Genomic DNA, 19,318 nt, shown 5'->3' with positions numbered 1-19,318 from the left:
TGTAGCTAGTGTATACGCATATATGCACTGTCATTTATAAATAGCCTATTGAAATAATCTGTTCGTTTAGGTATTAATGTGTATTTTTCTGTCTAGCACTTCTGGTCATTTAAAAGTACTATGCATAAATAAATGAAGAAGTTTCTTTTTTTTTTTATCATAAATGGGATATTCCATTAGTGACCCCACCACACACACATACACAGCTGAAATCTCTCTTCCTCACACACAACCATAGCCAGAAATATAATTTTCTGTCTATCTGACTTGTGTTTATGCCTGAGGAAGAATTCAGTGATGGATGGACAGTGGGATGGGGAAAGTGATTATTTCTAAGCTTCCAAATATTTCTGTTTCCCTGAGCTCAAGGAAAGAGGCAGGACAGCTGCCTCACAAGAGCGAGAAAGGGTAAATAACAAACTAACACTCTCATGCATCTTATGGTGTTTAACTGTACTTAAGCAACTTCTTTTCTTTGAAGTTGGGAAAAAGTAAGTGTTTGCCGTAAGATAAAAAGGTGGAGAGGAGTTTGCAACCACCTTGAAACCTCCCTCTCATACAATTTTACTTTTAATGCTCCTTGAGTTATATCTTTTGTTGTTTCTTTTTTAGAAATGTTATTTCTTAGGGATTAAAATATGTGAACTAGTGTTATCGCCATTGCTTCCACAATAAAACCAAGATAAATAGTTTGAGATATTATACACACACTATGTACAAAATCTCACTGATATTTTATTGAAAACTCTTCATAGTTTTTAATACAACAAATCTCAATTTGGAATCAATTGTCTTCGAAAGTTATAATCCCCAAGGATTTACATCATATTGCATCTATTTTATCCTGATATGTATACATGTGTATGTCATTACTTGAGATGTTTTTTTCCCTATGAAACACAAATAACAAGAAGAAAAGTGAATTTGAAAATTCCTTTGATCATGCACAGAAAAGAGATTGAAGAATAAGAGAAGGCTGAGGGCTATTCATTAAATGATAACCCTAGCAATCATAATGACAGTCAGAATTCCCGTTATTTCCTAGCAGAAACAGAAAATAGAAATTTTCTTTTGAGGTAATAGATAAAACTGCAGAGTTCTGTCTGACACCCTTTAGAATAACTTTCTAGAGTATATTTTGGATAATTTTCTAGTGCACTGAGGCTCTATCTTTCCCCCTTCTTACATTTGTTTCTTAACCTAATCTCTATCTTTATATAAGATAAATCTAGGACAAATCAGCATAGATTATGTTTTTCAATGATTCATATATGAAAATTATTGGAGATCTTATTCTGTGCCCATTTCTAAAGATTTCAAATCACTGCACGATTTGAAAATGAATTTGCAGAGATGCAATAGCTGGATGGCTATTACCTATACTAAATACAACAAAAGTGTTTGACTATTTTTATGCATGCTCTTCTCTCTTCTCAGAATGTCTTATACCATCTTGTTCCACCTCCACCTTTCATCACACAGTGCTGCATGCTTATTTGAATATGAAGAACTATGCTTAACAGACACACACAGAAGTAATATGAAATCATAATCATCATAACATAAGATCAATAGCTTTTCTTTTAGTGACAATGATGTTTTTTCTTAGAGATAAAAATTATTCTGATCTCATACATGGTTCACCATATTAATCATGATTGGACCAAAAATCCTGTATGGGCAGTTTTTCCCCTTTAAGTTTCCATTTCCCTTTATTTCATGACAATGGAAGATCATTTGTAACAAGGAGTTAATAAGAAGACAATTTCTGAGGCGCTTTGTTTGGAAAAATGTGATGGAAAATGGTATAAACTTAAAGTAAGCAATGTATGGTAATTATGTCACAAATGAAAACAGATGATCTTAGTATACTTTCAACACATCTGCATAAAGAAGCTTGGTCATTTGTAGAGAATAATCAAGTTTAGTAGCCAAAAACTTTATTTTTCACATGCCAGTGAAAAACAAAAGCTGTATCTACACACTACAAATGCACCAATACCCTACTAGTTCTCTCTTAAAACAAACTGAAATTTGTTTTTTGAAAAAGAATTATGACTATTGTTTTTAGTCATTTGTTTTATAATAAAATTCCCTTGCAATACATTTTCATTTAATCAATTTGATAACACTGTAGGCCATATCATATCTTATCTGTGCATAGCGATTTATACAGCATTTCTCCTTGTAAGAAAGTCCATGAAGCTCTTCCATTAGCTATTCAAAAGAGTTCTGTAATGTAAAGGAAATAATATATCTACTCTTGTCCTCACAGTCAGTTCATGTTGGTTACTTGAATTGGTAACTGAAACTCAGAACAAAATGATAAGATATGACACATAGCATAGATATAGAAATTTTACATTTTTCAATACATGCATGAGAAAATATTTGATATTTATGTATCTAATTAAAGTTAGCCCTCTATGCCTACAATAGGTACAAAATTCCTTTGAAATTTATACATCACTACACAAATTTTAATAAGTACTATCTATAGAGGCATTTATAAAAATAAGCTTAAATGAAATTATATATGTATATGATACCTAGAACAAAAATGTAACTTTTTAAAAAATTATTTATTTATTTATTTGAGAGAGATAGAGAGAGAGAGAGAGAGCATAAGCGGGGGTTGTGGAGGGAGGTGGAGGGAGGAGAAGCAGAGGGGGAGGGAGAGGATGAGGGAGAGAATCTTCAGCAGACTCCCTGCTGAGTATGGAGGCAGAGGCAGGCCTCCATCTCAAGACCCTGAGGTCATGACCTGAGCCGAAACCACAAGTCTCAGGCTTAACTGACTGAAACACCCAGGTACCCCAAGAATGTAATTTTTTAAACATTTATACCCAATATTACAAAAGTTTTAAATTATATAATAAATTATATTATTAGCTGACTGTTTTGTGTATTAGTCTTCTTTTGCATGATATATTGCTTTCATATATGTTATATACTTCAGCATTCCAAAGATGCTTCATTATGTTAAAAAATGTGGTTACCTATTTTGACTTTCACCTGTCATTTAACATTGATGGACTTAGTTATTTTGTAGCAATAAAAAGGATTATCCAGTAGGTTATATAAACTTGAGAAAATTTCACCTTTCATTTGGTAAATGAAATAGTCTTTGATTGATTTTCTAATGTACTTGACCTGTGAAAGTACTGCCATAGTTTTATTTTTTGCCTTCTTCTCTTCTATTCTCTCTGAGGTGACTTTTCTACCTCTCTTGTTTTTAAACCATTTCCATTTAGATACCCTACATCTCCTAACTACCGAATCTAAAATAATACCACAATAATTCTCTATTTATGTTATTTTTATTAGGAGGATTATTTACTGTCTGTCTCTTTTATTACAATATATTTAATAAAAGGTCTTTCTTTGATATTCTGCTCTAATCTAATCACCTAGAGTGGTGGCTGGCACCTGGTAGTCACTTAATCAATAATGATTTAATGAAGGAATGAATGAGTGAATTTCTGACCCTAATTCCTTCATGTATGATATTTATATACCCAAGGTTTGCTAGATGTCACTAAATTTCTTCCAGGCACCTCAAACTCAATATTTCAAATCAATATTTTTCCTCAATCATATTAGTTTGTAACACAATTTTCTCTATGTTGTAAAGCAATAAGCATGTAAGTCACACTTGATTTCCCCCTCATCTTCATTCAATCCACCAAAAATTCCATAAGTTTTTTCTCCATAATATCTCTACATCCATCCCACTTCTCCATGCATACCTAGATCAGGCCTCATTTTCGATCATGTGAATTATTACAATGATTTCTTTCTCCTGCCTACCACCAGTATTTCTTTTACTTCTACTTTTAACCTGTAATTTATTATCCCCACAGGACCTGATATGGTTGATTTAAAGACTAATTTGGTGTAACTTCTCAGATTAAAGACCTTTAATGTCTCCCTATCTTCTACATGACCAATGGTAGACTCTTTAAAGTGGCTTTTCCAGGGCCCTGCATGATATGACCCCTTGTTTTTCTCTTCAGTATTAATTTTAACCATTATCTCCTAATAAATTGAATCCAGTAAAATTTTAATGCTTGTAGTTCCCTTAATAGTTTTCTCCTCTGCCATTAATAGCTTTTCTTTTTGCCTGAATAATTCTTCTTCTGCTTTGAAGTTTCATTTTAAATGTCATCTCATCTAAAAATAATTTCTTGGGCCCCTAGTACCCTCTCTCAAGTTTTTCTGAACACTTGATTATAGAGAGTGTTTCAAAAGCTAGTATTTTAAAGGTCTAGGAAGAAACTTCAGGGATTATTATGACCTCTTAGATTTAAAAGTCCTAGGAGTTATTTTTGCTGCATTTTTTTGTTTCTTTGAACAAGTAACTAAAGCCAGCAGAGACTTAAAGGGAAAATAATCAGGCCTCATCTCTCAATGTAAGACATAGTATGTGCTAACAAAGAAAGAAGAAGTTGACTGCATCCATATTTGAAAATATGAAACAAAAGGAATTACTTTATATACTCATTTAAAATTTCCTTTGTGTCTCTACTAATCACTAATAAGTCTGAGATAGGATTTTGAAGATGAATTATGATTTTGATATACTTTATCAGGGATAAAGAAAAAACTTCCAGTAAGGAAGATGTGCATTTTTACAAATAAACACTAATATTACAAAGGACTTCTGCTTCTAGTGATGCAAGTCTAGGTAATCTGGACTAGCTTTCTCACTCTGAATGACTAGAAGAGCCAGGAAAACACTAATGCAACTACTTGAGGGCCTTGGAACACTAAAATGGTGATCATGATATATGGGGCCAAGATCTGGGAGAGTAAAGAAATAAAACAAACCTGGCATTTATGGCCTATTTTCCATTAAGAACACCTGTCCCCTTCAGAAGAGGCCACCTGGAGACTAAGAAAATTAGCAGAATTCTGGTGGCCAGCCTCACAGGGCTAGGGGGACAAAAATGAAAATTCCAGATTCTACCACTAAGGCAGTGCCCTATAATGCCTTCCTATACCCCTATCCCCAGCTCCTGTCCATAGTTTGAGCTGAGATACTAAAGTACTCGTAAACCCACATAAGCAGGGTGAACCCAAAATAGAACAGCCTTCTACTCATCTTCATTTCTAATAGTGTATTAAGATGGTCTGGGATTATTAGTAACTATGGACTCTGACAAAGGTGATGTCATTTTGGTTATTGTTCTCATCTTAAGTATTTATTTTTTCAATATTTACTTTAAGGATCACTTGAAAGAATTGTGTGCCTAACTGATAAGTGGAAAATTGTAAGTTGATTGAAATTTCAATGTTGTGCATAAATGATATATCAGTAATTTAAAAAAAATTATAAAGAACATCTATTATATTCATTTTGGGGACAGTGAGGAAAATATTTGTTGGCTTGTTAATCAGGTTGAATTTAAGTTAATGAAGTCATATAGAGTCAATGTTGAAAAATTAAAAATGTTGAAAAATCAACATTATAATTAATTCAAAATGTAATCTTTCAGTGTGTGTGTGTGGGGGAAACAACATATGGATTACATACATAGAGAGAGAAATTCTGTAGTCCATCACTAAAACAGTCAAAGTAGGGATGCCCGGGTGTTTCAGTGGTTGAGCTTCTGCCTTCAGCTCATGGCGTGATCCTGGGGTCCTGGGATCGAGTCCTACATCCAGCTCCCCGCAGGGAGCCTGCTTCTCCCTCTGCCTATGTCTCTGCCTCTCAATCTGTGTCTCTCATGAACAAATAAATTAAATATTTAATAAAAAAACAAAAATCTCACAAAGTATACAGCCAAAAGTATCTTACCTTCTTATAATAATTTTCTGTTCAAATTATTTAAAATATCTTCCGGAAGCACTTAATATCAGTTAGACTACTTTTTAAAAAATAACTAGAGCAGTAGAATAATTTCATTTGGTTATATACTCTGCACTTTAAAAATATATGGAAAGATGGTCAACTTTGCTAGTAAACAGAAAAATGAAATGAAAAATGAGATAAAATTTCATATTTCTAAATTTAGAAAAAAATGTAAGAATCTGAAAATTTTAAGTATTACCTGGGATGTGGGAAAAATGTAGTGCTCATGTACTGCTAATGGAATGCAATCTGAAGAATTAATGGGAAAATAATTAGGTAATATAAAGTTAAAAGGTGCATAGCCTGTGAAACATAACTTGTAATACTCTGTTATACTTTAGAGAATGTGTCACATATGTGTGTAAGGTCCATTTAGATACCTTTTGCATAAGTGATGGTAATAGAGAATTAGAGAAGCTGCCTAAATGTTTCTTAATAGGAAAAGAAGAAATAAAAAATTATAAATACATTTCTAAAGTAAATTAACTTGGTTTAAATATATCAACATAATAAGAGGATAAAAATAAAGTTGAAAATATACATCAGGATGATACAATTTATGTAAATAAAACATATAAAATAATATTACTATCGTTTGTAGACAATAATAAATAAGAAAAATATAATAAAGTGGTTTGGAAAATAACAAACTGTAGTCATGATTGCAGGTGCCCCTGGGAATAGAAAGAAATAATAAGGATTTCAACATGATTAGTAATGTTTGATTTCTTTTATGTATGTTATACATATTTACAAACCATAAACAATTATGATCTATTAACATATTAATACTGGGTGTGAACTTCTCTGTATATTTTTCAAGATTTTCAAAATAAATGTGTGGAGAAAGCAGAATTAAATTTGTATGTATTAAATAAGGGTAAGTGTCAAGAGCTTTAGGCCATGATCTTCTTCAACAATAATCGTGTGAAATTTTTTAAGTACTACTGGGGAAGAATATATAGCAATCATCTAACTTTCAAGTAATTAGAATTTCCAAACATCACACATAACAATTTTCCACTTAGAAGTAATTTCTTTATGTGTTAGAATTTCAGGTCATTCAAGGTTGCTGAACCGCAGTACCATGCTAATAACATTATATGTCACCATATGCAAATAAATAAATACCTTAGGAAAAGTGAATTTTAGGTTCTTTTTTGTACTCTAAAGACCCATTTTCAGGCTGCTGTATGAAAGAAGATGCTTTCTTTTTTCATCTCAGCCCTGAGCTTTAAGTCAGGAAGTGGCTTTTTTGTCTTGGACCAGTTACTCCTTCAGGCAAAAGCCTAGTTAAAAGGGAAAGAAGGAGGAAGCGGTAAAGGTCTAGTAGACTAAGGTGGCAGAAATTATGACAGTAATACCTTCTCTTAATATGAATTTCTAATTAATTATTTTCTTAGGCATCACTTTTTTTTTTTTTTTTTTTTTTTGGTGAGCTTCTGGAATTTGGGATGTGGCATTCCACTATAACAAACTATTGCATCTAGTTAAGAGCTTCCTTTCAATGGCATTGATTGGGGAGAAAAAGTGATTTCCAGAAGGAATATTCAAAATATGCAGCAGCCCTGTTGAACCTTTAGCTACTGGTGCCTGCAGATATCCTAGCACTTGGTGGGAAAGGCAGAGGTCCAAGTGAAGGTACTGAAGCAGTCCTATCTGTAGAGTGGCTTGTCAGGAAGTCCAAGTATTTTTGTTATGCTGTTCAGTTATTACTTATGGTTTTGTATATGTAATATTTATATTAGATACTAACTGCTTTATGTATACCATTATTATGTCTTTATATACTATATACTACCAGTTGGGCAGCTATTGATGAATTGGTAAGGAAGAATAATAAAACCCAGCCATACTGTAATAAGCAGGGCCCCAAAATTTCAATTGCATAGATGCAAGTTTGCATCTTTTGGGGGTTTAGGAAATACCAGATATAAACCTGCTGAAGGGGGCATGTGCAAAGAGCCAGTTTTATTATACTTAAATATGTGTTTTATGTCAATATTTCAACAACTGATGGACCTTACCAGTGTACTTATGGCACATTACCAAGATGAATATTGATTAGTACTGCTCATTCCCATCTCCTTGAATTTCCATTAGGAAGGACTTTACTAGAGAAACATTTCTGTCCTTTTTGCCTCCTGTTATTCACTTATTATTATGGAAGGAGGAAGGAAATATATGAATACTGAATTTGGGAGATGTCACTGGTTATAATTATTTAAGCCCTTTCTCTGCTTTGTCTTTTTGCTTGTGATATCTGTCTTTGATATCAGATATGTATCATATATATCATTTGTAATGTATATTTTATGTACATGTATATATAATATACATTGCAACCTGTATGTTTGTTCATTTATTTATTTGGTTAAAAATTCAGAGGCTTTAAAGACTTAAGCACCAAAAAGATCAACTGAGGTGCACTATACAGTCTACGTGTTTGTCTATACAGTGTCCCAATATCATTACAGGTTTTTGCAGTAACTGAACAGTTTCATAGTGTTGCATTACTTAGCTTAATGAAGAAAACACTTTTAGTCCTGACTCCACTGAGAAGGTGGTCTTCTCTCCCCAAAGCCATACCTTTGGCAGAACAGAAGGAGCAATGAGAACCACAAGAAGATGCACAGAGAGGCTGTTAGATAAAAGCAACTTTCCTACTTTAATAGTTACCCAGGCGATGACTATTTAGAAGAGGGTGTTAGAAGAAAGCAGTAGTTAAGATCTCTGCCTCTTAAAATTCAAACAGAACAAATATAGAAAAGATTAAGAATAATTTGAAATTAACAATCATGAAACAGGGACATCTTGCAATGCATTCTCACATGGGATTAGAATTTCAGGGAACACAATGAAGGTGATCTGCAGAACCTGTGGAGAAAATAAAGAAAAAAAAAAAACCTCACAAAATGAATCAACTGCTATTAAGCATTTTCTACGTGCCAGGCATTGTTCTAAACCGTTGGAAGGATTATTTTACATCATCTTCACGAAAGTCATTTAAGAGGTCCTGCTTTAGTTTCCATTTTACACGTAAGGAATGTGAGACAGAGAGAAAGTTTTTGCCTTAACCATGATCACACATTTAGTAAGTGAAGGAGTCAGCGTTGAAGTCAAGCAATCTGATTTCATAAGCTCTATGTTTCTATCTTCATTAGACTGCCTTAGATTCACATTGCACTAGAACAGTGACACGTCTCTTTTTTCAATATTTCTTAAAGTTTAGTCCTTCATGCATCAACATCAGAATTAGCTAAGACATTTTATGAGAGCAGATTCCTCAGCTTCACCCAAGTCCTGACTTATTCCTGACTTATTCCTGACTTGGAATCTCTACTTTTTAACAAATTTGCCACATGTTGAACATGTATATCAACAACTGAGAAACATTTAAGTGAATTCTGACTAAAGATTCCAATAGATCTAATGAAGATCTATGGATCTAATAATGTCCATATTATTGATGTTTGAAGGAATAATTATTATTAAGTATACCAAAGAGTGTAGTGGTATCATGAAATTGAGTTCCAGCAATTTTAGGTAATCTTACTTTTGGTTTTTGTTTTTAAAGATTTATTCATTTATTTGAAGTAGGGAGGTGCAGAGAAAGAGGGAGAAGGAGAATCTTAAGCAAGTTCCATGCCCAGCATGAAGCCAGGCTCAGGGCTCTATCTTACAACCCGTGAGACCATGACCTGAGCTGAAACCACCAAGAGTCAGATGTTTAACCAACTGAGCCACCCAGGTGCCCCAATTCTAGTTTGTTTTTACAAGCCTTAAATGTGCATATACATACACACAAAGTCCTTTGAAATCTTTTAAATCACGTTACTATAAATTATCCAAGGAAACACATACTAAGAGTAAAAATATGCCCTACTCCTACTAATAGATTTCTTTTTTTCCTCTTTGATCTTACAGGAAAAGAAAAAATTACACATGCATTTTAATTGGTTCCCTTTTTACTTGAAATTCTTATATGAAAGTCATCTTCATTTATATTTTAGAAACAAAATCCCAGATTATGTCGAATATTTTATCACAAGCGCTGGAATGAGGAATAGGTTGGAAGCTTTCCTTGGAAAAGAGCTAATGAAAAAGGAGATACTTTGAAATTAAATTTTTATTATGTATCTCTAGTTCCTGACTTTTTTTTCTTGCAGCTACATTTTCACTTTTCAAAAATTCTAACCCCTAGATTTGCTTTAGTATAGGATTGAAATGTCTTGAGAGGGAAAGTCACAACAAGCACCATCTAGAAGGTCAAGAGAAAGGAGAGGGAAGGGAAAAAAAATTCCTCTACTGCTATAGGTAGCTAGTGCATTTTAGTGTTCATTCATATACAAAGAAGGAAATGGGGACAAAAATTCAGGAAATACCTCTAGCTACTGTCCCAGGTCTTTCAGGGATCAGCATGCTGTTACCTAATCTATGGTTTAAAGAATATCTAGGGTACACTAACATGTTCAAATCAATGAGACTGGGGATCCCTGGGTGGCTCAGCAGTTTAGCACTGCCTTTGGGCCAGGGCACGATCCTGGAGACCCGGGATCGCGTCCCTCGTTGGGCTCCCTGCATGGAGTCTGATTCTCCCTCTGCCTGTGTCTCTGCCTCTCTCTCTCTCTCTCGCTCAGTGTCTCTCATGAATAAATAAAATAAAATCTTAAAAAAAATCAATGAGACTTATATAAGTTAAATAATATAAATAAGTGTGTGGGACCAGAAATTGGAGCTTGATGAATGAATGGTGCAGAATTAGAGAATAGGTACTTCTTGCTTTGCTGGGTAGTGTGCAATAGTAAAAATGACATGCAAATTAATCTGTGTAAAACAATCCCAATAATCAATAAGGAAACTTACTATTTTCCTGTGGCTTCAAAGCTTTTTTTCTTTTTTAAAAAGATTTTATTTATTTTTTATTTATTTATTTATTTATTTATTTTTATTTACTTACTTACTTACTTATTCATGAGAAATAGAGAGAGAGACATAGGCAGAGGGAGAAGCAGGCTCCCCATGGGGAGCTTGATATGGGACTGGATCCTCAGACTTCAGGATCATGCCCTGAGCCAAAGGCAGATGCTCAACCTCTGAGCCATCCAGGCATCCCTCAAAGCTTTTTTTCAAACCTTAAAACTTTCTTACTGTTTTTGTAAATGTATAGGGAAATAAAAATATTGTGAAACTAATATACACTTGGTATATGGTAATTTAAAAGACGATGATTAAAGGGTCTCATTTCTACAAAAAATTATTGAGAATATTTTGAATAGTGCATGCTTTTTCTCTTGGTATAACACAGTAGAAAGTGAGCATATTTTTTTTACAATTTGGAGGATTGTCTTACTCTAACTTTGAAAAGGCTTCCAAAATTTCTGGAGGTATTCGCATGTTCAATGCCCTAAACTACTATCAGAGTTGGTTTAATATGAAGTTTCCTGATGTTGTCACTTCCTCTGGAAGTTTTTTCCTCTTCATTACAATCACTTTCTTCCCCATCCCCTTAGAGATGGAGTGGGGAAGGAGAGAGGGGCAAAGAGAGAGGGAGAGAGAGAATCTTAAGCAGGTTCCAAGCCCAGCATGGGGCTCCATCCATAACCCTGTGACCATGAGCAGAGCTGAAATCAAGAGCCCATTGTTAAACTGATTGAGTAGCCCAGGTGCTCCACTTTCTTCCTTCAATGTCCCTAAACTCACTTTTACTAAGTTCCCTTGTCTGCTTTTCTAGAATCTCTGGAGCCATGATGGTGTCAATATTGCCACCATCTGATGTTTCTTATGTCACTTCATTTGCTTTGGATTTGAATTTTACTTCTAGCATCATCACATTACATTTTTTTGCTGTAGTTTCATCTTTACTGGACAATTCCCTTTTTAAATCAGTCACTTTATAAAATATGAGTTTATCACTTGGAAAAAAAGGAGGCAACACAACAACAGTTTTTACTGAGAGCTGAATAGCAGATGGACAATAATCAGCCATTGAGGGATCCCTGGGTGGCGCAGCGGTTTGGCGCCTGCCTTTGGCCCAGGGCACGATCCTGGAGACCCGGGATCGAATCCCACATCAGGCTCCCGGTGCATGGAGCCTGCTTCTCCCTCTGCCTGTGTATCTGCCTCTCTCTCTCTCTCTCTGTGACTATCATAAATAAATAAAAAAAATTAAAAAAAAACAAAAAATAATCAGCCATTGATAGACTTTGAAAAAACTGATGTGAAAGATCATAGTCATAATCATTTACATTTCTTATATATATAGTGATTTGTGGACTAAAGACTAGAATCAAATTGAACTTTATGTAACTACTCAGAAGTATTACAACATGGTTAATGAAATTTGAACTATGTTGTTGGACTGGTGTTATTTAGCTAACTCATAGTAATTTAAATTTGTGCACAAAGAGCTATGCAAAGACAGGGCTATTTGTACTCTGCATATTCCTTAAGAATGGAAATTCAAAATAAATAACTCACAAATGTTTAAATATATATTTAAAACATAGAGTGAGAGAATAAAGATAAAAACGTTAACATTTTTCCCCTTTTTATCCTCTTTCTCTCCTACTTTCACCTCTGTAAGGTTGGAATGAGAATCTTGATAGATAAAATAAAGAGTAGAGGGCTTTGTTAACATAATAATGCATCAAATTTAAGCCATATGATAAAGGTTTATTGTATATATATATACATCCCACTTTTTAAAAAAGTTAAAGACACTTTCTGAAATGGGAACTTCTAGCAACCTTGAAATATATATATATATAGCATGTATTCATAATGGAACTGATATTACCACAAGGAGGTAAAAACTGACTTTGGGAGGAAGAAAAAAAATTCAATATTACAATGTATCATGGCCCTCCAAAGCTCAATCTTACATGACAAAATCTTATTCCTTAGTACTTAATTACACTAATTAATTAGTATCTTAAGTTAAATTGTTCTCTTATGAAGGCAAAAATGAAAAGGTTGAGGAAATATCAGTTGTAGTAAAGCTTAAAACCTGAGGGGTTTTGTAGACTTTGTAAGGTTGGAACTAGAGGAAGGGTAGAGTGAATTTTAAAAAGATTAAGCTAGATTAAGGAAAAACAAGTCAAGAAGGCATCTTTGGTCATCTATTTGAAGTCCACTCCACATAAATCTCATGGGGAGAATAGAAAATATTAGTATTATATTTTGAACACTGGGTGTTTCTGTGATTAATTAATAGAAATATTGTTGGTTTTCCTGATAATGAACTCTACCTGCAAGCTTTTTTAGACATTGTGGAATTAATTAAATCATCAAATCAAATATTTAAATTTCTATTCTGCATGAAACCTTATTCCATGGATTATAAAGTCGCAATATTTAAGAACCATACATTCATGTTGAGAAAACAGGCATTAATATCTGAAAAATTAAATAGCAAATATATCCAGTGCTGTGCAAGATCAATTATTGAATAAATTGTTGGTTCATAAGGTCTCTGAGTTCAGAGAAATGAAACATTTCTAAATTGATTTTGAAAAGATTTGACCTAGGCTTTAAAAGATATATACTATATGGACAAGAATTTTAAAATATCACAAGAAAATATTAAAGGAAGCTGATTTTTAAAAATACATTTTAGGATCTAATTTTAAAAGTTTAAAAAATCAGTTTATAAACTACAAGTCACTTAGTATTTAGATTACTCTTTATAAACTTAAAAGGCAACTTTCTGATTGCCTTATAAAAAATTATATGAAAGATTTCTAGTCAGCCTTCCAGATTATCTTTGCTTTTCATTGTTTTGACTCTATTTTAGAATCCTGGAGAGAGAGAAATTAATCTGTAGAAAAGTTAGTAGCGATGCAAATAATTCTTGTCCATAGAAATGCAACATCTCTCTGGTGGAGGACCAGATGATTTTATCTAAAAATCACCTTGAGTATTTTCCCAAAATAACTATTTTAATGGGGTATAGGCTATTAAATGGTATTTTTCTAAGTGTGCAAAATCATGGCTCTCATAGAAACGTAAAATAAATATATATCAAAAATTCTACTCAACTTATTGATTAATAAGGGAACCAGAAAACTGTTATAACTGGTTCAAAGGAGAATCTACAGAGTAAGACACATGTATAGGCCATTAGAAATCCTGAAATGAATTTGCTTAACAGGTACAAACTGACTTTTTCTACTGTGGGGAAAGGTAATCAATTGGACTTCCACCAGAGAGATTTTGCATTTCTATGGACAAGAATCATTTGCATAGCTATCAGTTTTTCTACAAATTAATTTCTATCTCTTCAGGGTTGTAAAATAGCACAGTCAAAAGAAAGTAAAGCAAAGATAACCTGGAAGGTTGACTAGAAATCCTTCCTATGATTCTTTTACAAGGCAGTTGGAAAGTTGCCTTTTAACTTTATAAAGCTTAATCTCAATACTAATTGACTTGTAATTTACAAATGATTTTTTAAACTTTTAAAATTAGATTCTGAAAAAGTTCCAGATATGCCCTGTGAGAGGCAAGGCCTAACAACCCCTTGAGGGCACTTCTAGCTATTTACTGTATGAACTGGACACAATCTCAGACACCAGGACCCAAGAGTAATTGAACAATCAATAACTTCAGAAAGCTTATTAAAGTGTACAAGAATTCCAATAAGCTGAACTTACTCAGCTCCTCTGACAGTATGTAGTTGTACAGGGCTACTATGTGCTTTTCTTCAAGTTAAACTATTCAGGGAATGACACCAGAAACATCGGTAATAACAGCAAAATAAAGATAAATTGAACTTCCTCAAAATTCAAAACATTTGTCCTTCAAAGAGCACTATCAAGAGAGTGAAAATTCAAACCACAAAATGGGAGAAAACATTTGCAAATCATATGGTTGGTAAGAAATTAATATCCAGAATATATAAAGAACTTCGTTAGCTTAACAACAACAACAAAAACCAACCCAGTTTAAGAATGGGCAAACTACCTGAATAGATATTTTACCAAAGAAAATTACAAATGGTCAATAAAGACATAAAAAGATTAGACCTCACTAATCATTAGGGACATGAAAATCAACCACGGTGAAATACCACTGCCCCCACTTTAGGATGGCTATTATAAAATTTAAAAAAAGAAATTAAAAATGTTGTGAGGATGTGGAGAATTTGGAAACTTGGTACATTACTGGCAGGAATGTGAAATGATGCAACCTCTGTGGGAAAAAGTAGGACAGTTCATCCAAAAGTTAAACACAAAATTACCATAATGACCCAGCAATTTTGCTTCTAGCTGTGTACTCCAGAGAACTGAAATCAGGGACTCAGACGCTTGTACATCAATGTTTATAGGAGCATTATTTATGATAGTCAAAAGACGAAAACACCCCAAATGTCTATCAATAGATGAAGAGATAAATAAAATGTGGTATATACATATGATGGAATGTTATTCTGTCTTAAAAAAGAATGAAACTTGGGCAGCCCCGGTGGTGCAGCGGTTTAGCGCCGCCTGCAGCCCAGGGCGTGATCCTGGAGACCTAGGATCGAGTCCCATGTCGGGCTCCCTGCATGGAGCCTGCTTCTCCCTCTGCCTGTCTCTCTCTCTCTCTCTCTCTCTCTCTCTCTCTCTGTCTCTATGAATAAATAAATAAAATCTTTTAAAAAAAGAATGAAACTCTGATAAATGTTACATCTATGAACCTTGAAGACATTATGCTAAAATGAAATATGCCACACACAAAAGGACTAATTATATATGAAGTATGTATGATAAGCAAATTCATAAAGCTAGAAATAATGATAGAGGTGACTAAGGCTGGGAGAAAGAGAGGTAGGAGTAGTTGTTTAATGGGTAGAGTTTGTGCTTTGGATGAAGAAAAGTTCTAGAAAAGGATAGTGCTAGTGGTTGAACAATATTGTGAATGTACTTAATGCCTCAGAATTGTACACTTAAAAATGGATAAAATGATGTATCTTTTTGTTCATACAGTTTTACATATATATTTATATATATCTAGATATAAATCTATTACATTGTAGGCTTTGTAGATATCTATCTATATATCTATTTATATCTATATCTGTATCTACATAAAACTCTACAGCCTAATAAGTATTCCTTTATTTGAACATAACATTCCTGAATATTTATACACCATCATCTAGCAATGTTTTCTCAGGAAAGAGTATATTGACCATTCTAAAATACAAAAAAAAAGTAATTTATTTCCCTATAACTTATTTAGACAGGGTTATAGAAATTTTGCAGTTTTTATTTGCAGTGTTCTACTTGTTATTTTTTGGTAAGTGCTGCCCTCAGCTTTTGGAATTAAATCAAATGGATTTTCATATTCAGAGCTGCAAATTTATATTTGGGGCTCCCAGACAAGGGCAAAATTATACATTCTCTTAATAGTTAGACAAATATGTCTAGAAAGAAGTTAAAAAGAATCTTTTTCCTTTTATGAATTCTACTTGCCACCTTGGTGCTATTTGCAAAATGTGTTCAGTGCTTAGAGTTTATGGTCTTTTAACTGAGTTTGAATTTGGAAGGGGAGTATAAATATGGTCACTGTGAACAATAGTTAATGCATTAGTTTTATTACAAATAAATACAGTGGAAGAAAGAAAAAAGGCAGTTTTTGTACTTTATTCCAATTCCGCTTTGTAGTGGTAGAAAAAGTTAAATGGCATTAAAAAAAATAGTGGTGCCTAGAATTTTTAAGGCACTTTCTATTAGCCTTGCTATGTTAGTTTGAAATTATTTTCCATGTTTGATTGTGATATACTATGACCCAAAGGCTTATATCATTTTATTATACTTGGATATTTGTTTTTTTAAAAACAAAGACCTTTTATACAACCAACCATTTAACCAAAAACAAATGCATAAAGAGACAAGAACAGCAAATACGTTACTTTGTGAAAGTTTTAAAAATATGTCCTTTAATAAGTCAAGAATAAGATAATTTGGGGTGAAAGATGATGGTTGTTGAAAAGAAATGATGTCAGAAGGCACTCAGAAGCTAGAGTTATTAATACTTGCAAATGTCAATTTTAGAAAGTAAAATTCAATTGGAATCAGAGAACCAGATCTAAGCCAGTCTGTGAGTAGATGTTTCTAATCATGGAGAAACAATTCTCTAACATAATTTGAATTTTTTCATTTATAGAAACCTTAATCTTATGAATTTTAAAATCCTTAAAATCTGTAGCTGTTACCTTTGAGTATTAATTGAAGATTACTACATACAGTCCCACCCCTAAGCAAGGAAGAAGCAACAGTAATGTATGATTTTTTTTCTTTTTGTAAAAGAACTCTTAACATTTTTTTGAAAAAAATTTTGAGGTTACAGAACTGTCATTTTTAATTTGATGGCTGAAAGAATACTGGAACAGACCATTAATCAACTTTGACAAGACCTTGATGATCACAGGTACTAGATAATAATCAACATTGTTGTGTCAAGTGCAAATCTTGTAAAACTAATACAATCTTAAGACAAGATAGTGGACCTGGCAAAGGAAGTTAAAAAACAAAAACAAAAACTTTGAGTTAGCAGAGATTTTGATTTGAGCTTGGATGACAAAGTGATCAATTTAGAAAATTAGTCTAGATTAGTATCACTGCATGAAAATAAGTCCATGGATCCACCACATGACTTACTTTTTATCCATCCACTTTCAACATCTAAGTCTTTCTCCAACCCATGATAGTGTCTTGATACAGATTTTTGTGAGGAAACTCACAGCCTGATATTTTCAAAGTGTTTAAAGAAGATACAATTTGATGGAATTTGGTGTAGATCCTGAAGTTTGCCAGAAAGATGGCATGAAAATTCTTTACTTTTTTTCACTAGGGTTCATAGGCTTTAATATCCAGTCCCTTAGTAGTTAGTCAGACATGACAGAAATGTGGTAAATTTTTAGGTTAATGAGGCTATGCCATGGGTCCATTCTCTAATTAACCTTAATATTCTGCAACTCCATGAATTCAAGATCAGTAAAGAGACTGTTTATATAATCATGATTGCGTATTTAATAAGAATGTGGAGATCTTTCCAAAATGTAAATCTGATCCTTCTGAAATTCCTTTAACTGTTCCCCACTAACTTCATACAGAAATATAAATTCTTTAGCATGGCACACAAAAGTTTTAGCATTTGGACCTAACCACTTTCCCTAGAAACAATTCTCCTAGTTGTTAAGTGCAAATAGTCTAGTTTCATTGATTTACTACTAACTTCCAAGATGTCACATACTCTCTTACAGTATTCCCTTACATAGAGAGCTCCTTCTGCCTTGAATATCTTTTCCCAACTTTTGTTTTTAGTTTTACATAACAATTTGCTTCTTTCCTATTTCCTTCAGAATGAATCTAGCCTTTTTCTAGATTTCTATAACATGCTAAGCTTGAGGCTGCCATGGTATTTGTCAAGTTGAATTATCACTGTGTATCTGCATCTCTTTTCCTCACTAGACAGTGAACACTTTCAGACCTGCAAATGTATCTTTTACATCTCTTTCCATAACATTTAATATAGTGCTTAAAGTGGACACTAAATGAAAAATAAAAGATTTAATGCTTTTGCATCTATATCCCATAACAACTCTGCAGGGTAGATAGTTTATTCTTATTTTACATTTGAGGAAACAGATTCAAAAAGAACTAGTGAACACTCTCTTTTTGCTCCTTTTTGCACATAGCCAATGAGTGGCAGAGTCAGAACTCAATATAGACCCTCTGATTTTAAATAATGCCACCACCCAAATAATTCCTTCAAATATGTAATCAAGAATCACAGATTTGTATAAATTTCTCATTACTCAGTTTTTACCAAAGAACATTGACTATTGAAAGAAAATCAATACCATTGTTTGTGTTTGGTGAGCAAAAGCTATATTTTGAAAAAAAAAAAAGATTTATGTCTTATAAATATCACCAAAGATTGACCATATATGGTTCTCAAGAAATGCTGTTTTAAATATTGGCTTCCAATAAATGAGTTGTTCAAGGTCAACAACAGAAGAAGAGCATGTTCTTTTCATTAAGATATTGTTGAGCTTTTTGACTAAGTAAGAGAGGGTCTAGATTAGTCTGATAGGACAGGGAGATCCATATTATTTTACTTTAAAAGAGTAATAGGAATTTTTGTTTTTTACCTAATGGTTTAGAAGGAGGATGTTAGTTGGGTGTGGAGGATTGGAGTAGAGAAATAAATTTAAGGATGAAAGATGGAAAAAAATTTTTTTTTCCTTAGCGAGGAAACAGTATCCTAGCAACATGTCATAAGGACAAAGCCTAAGGGATTACCAACATAGGGCAAAATTATTTGGAAGAAGGTGAATGAGCTGAAGTAAGCATGGAATAGAATATTAAATATACATATATAATATAGTGATTATATATATGCATGTTATATATATTAATATATATACATGAAGAAGAAATTATGTTATAATTTCACTTTATTATACCCAAACATCAG

Source organism: Vulpes lagopus, chromosome 3 (genome assembly GCF_018345385.1).
Source record: "Vulpes lagopus strain Blue_001 chromosome 3, ASM1834538v1, whole genome shotgun sequence".
Lineage (NCBI taxonomy): Eukaryota > Metazoa > Chordata > Mammalia > Carnivora > Canidae > Vulpes > Vulpes lagopus.
Note: the sequence above shows the minus strand (reverse complement) of the source record.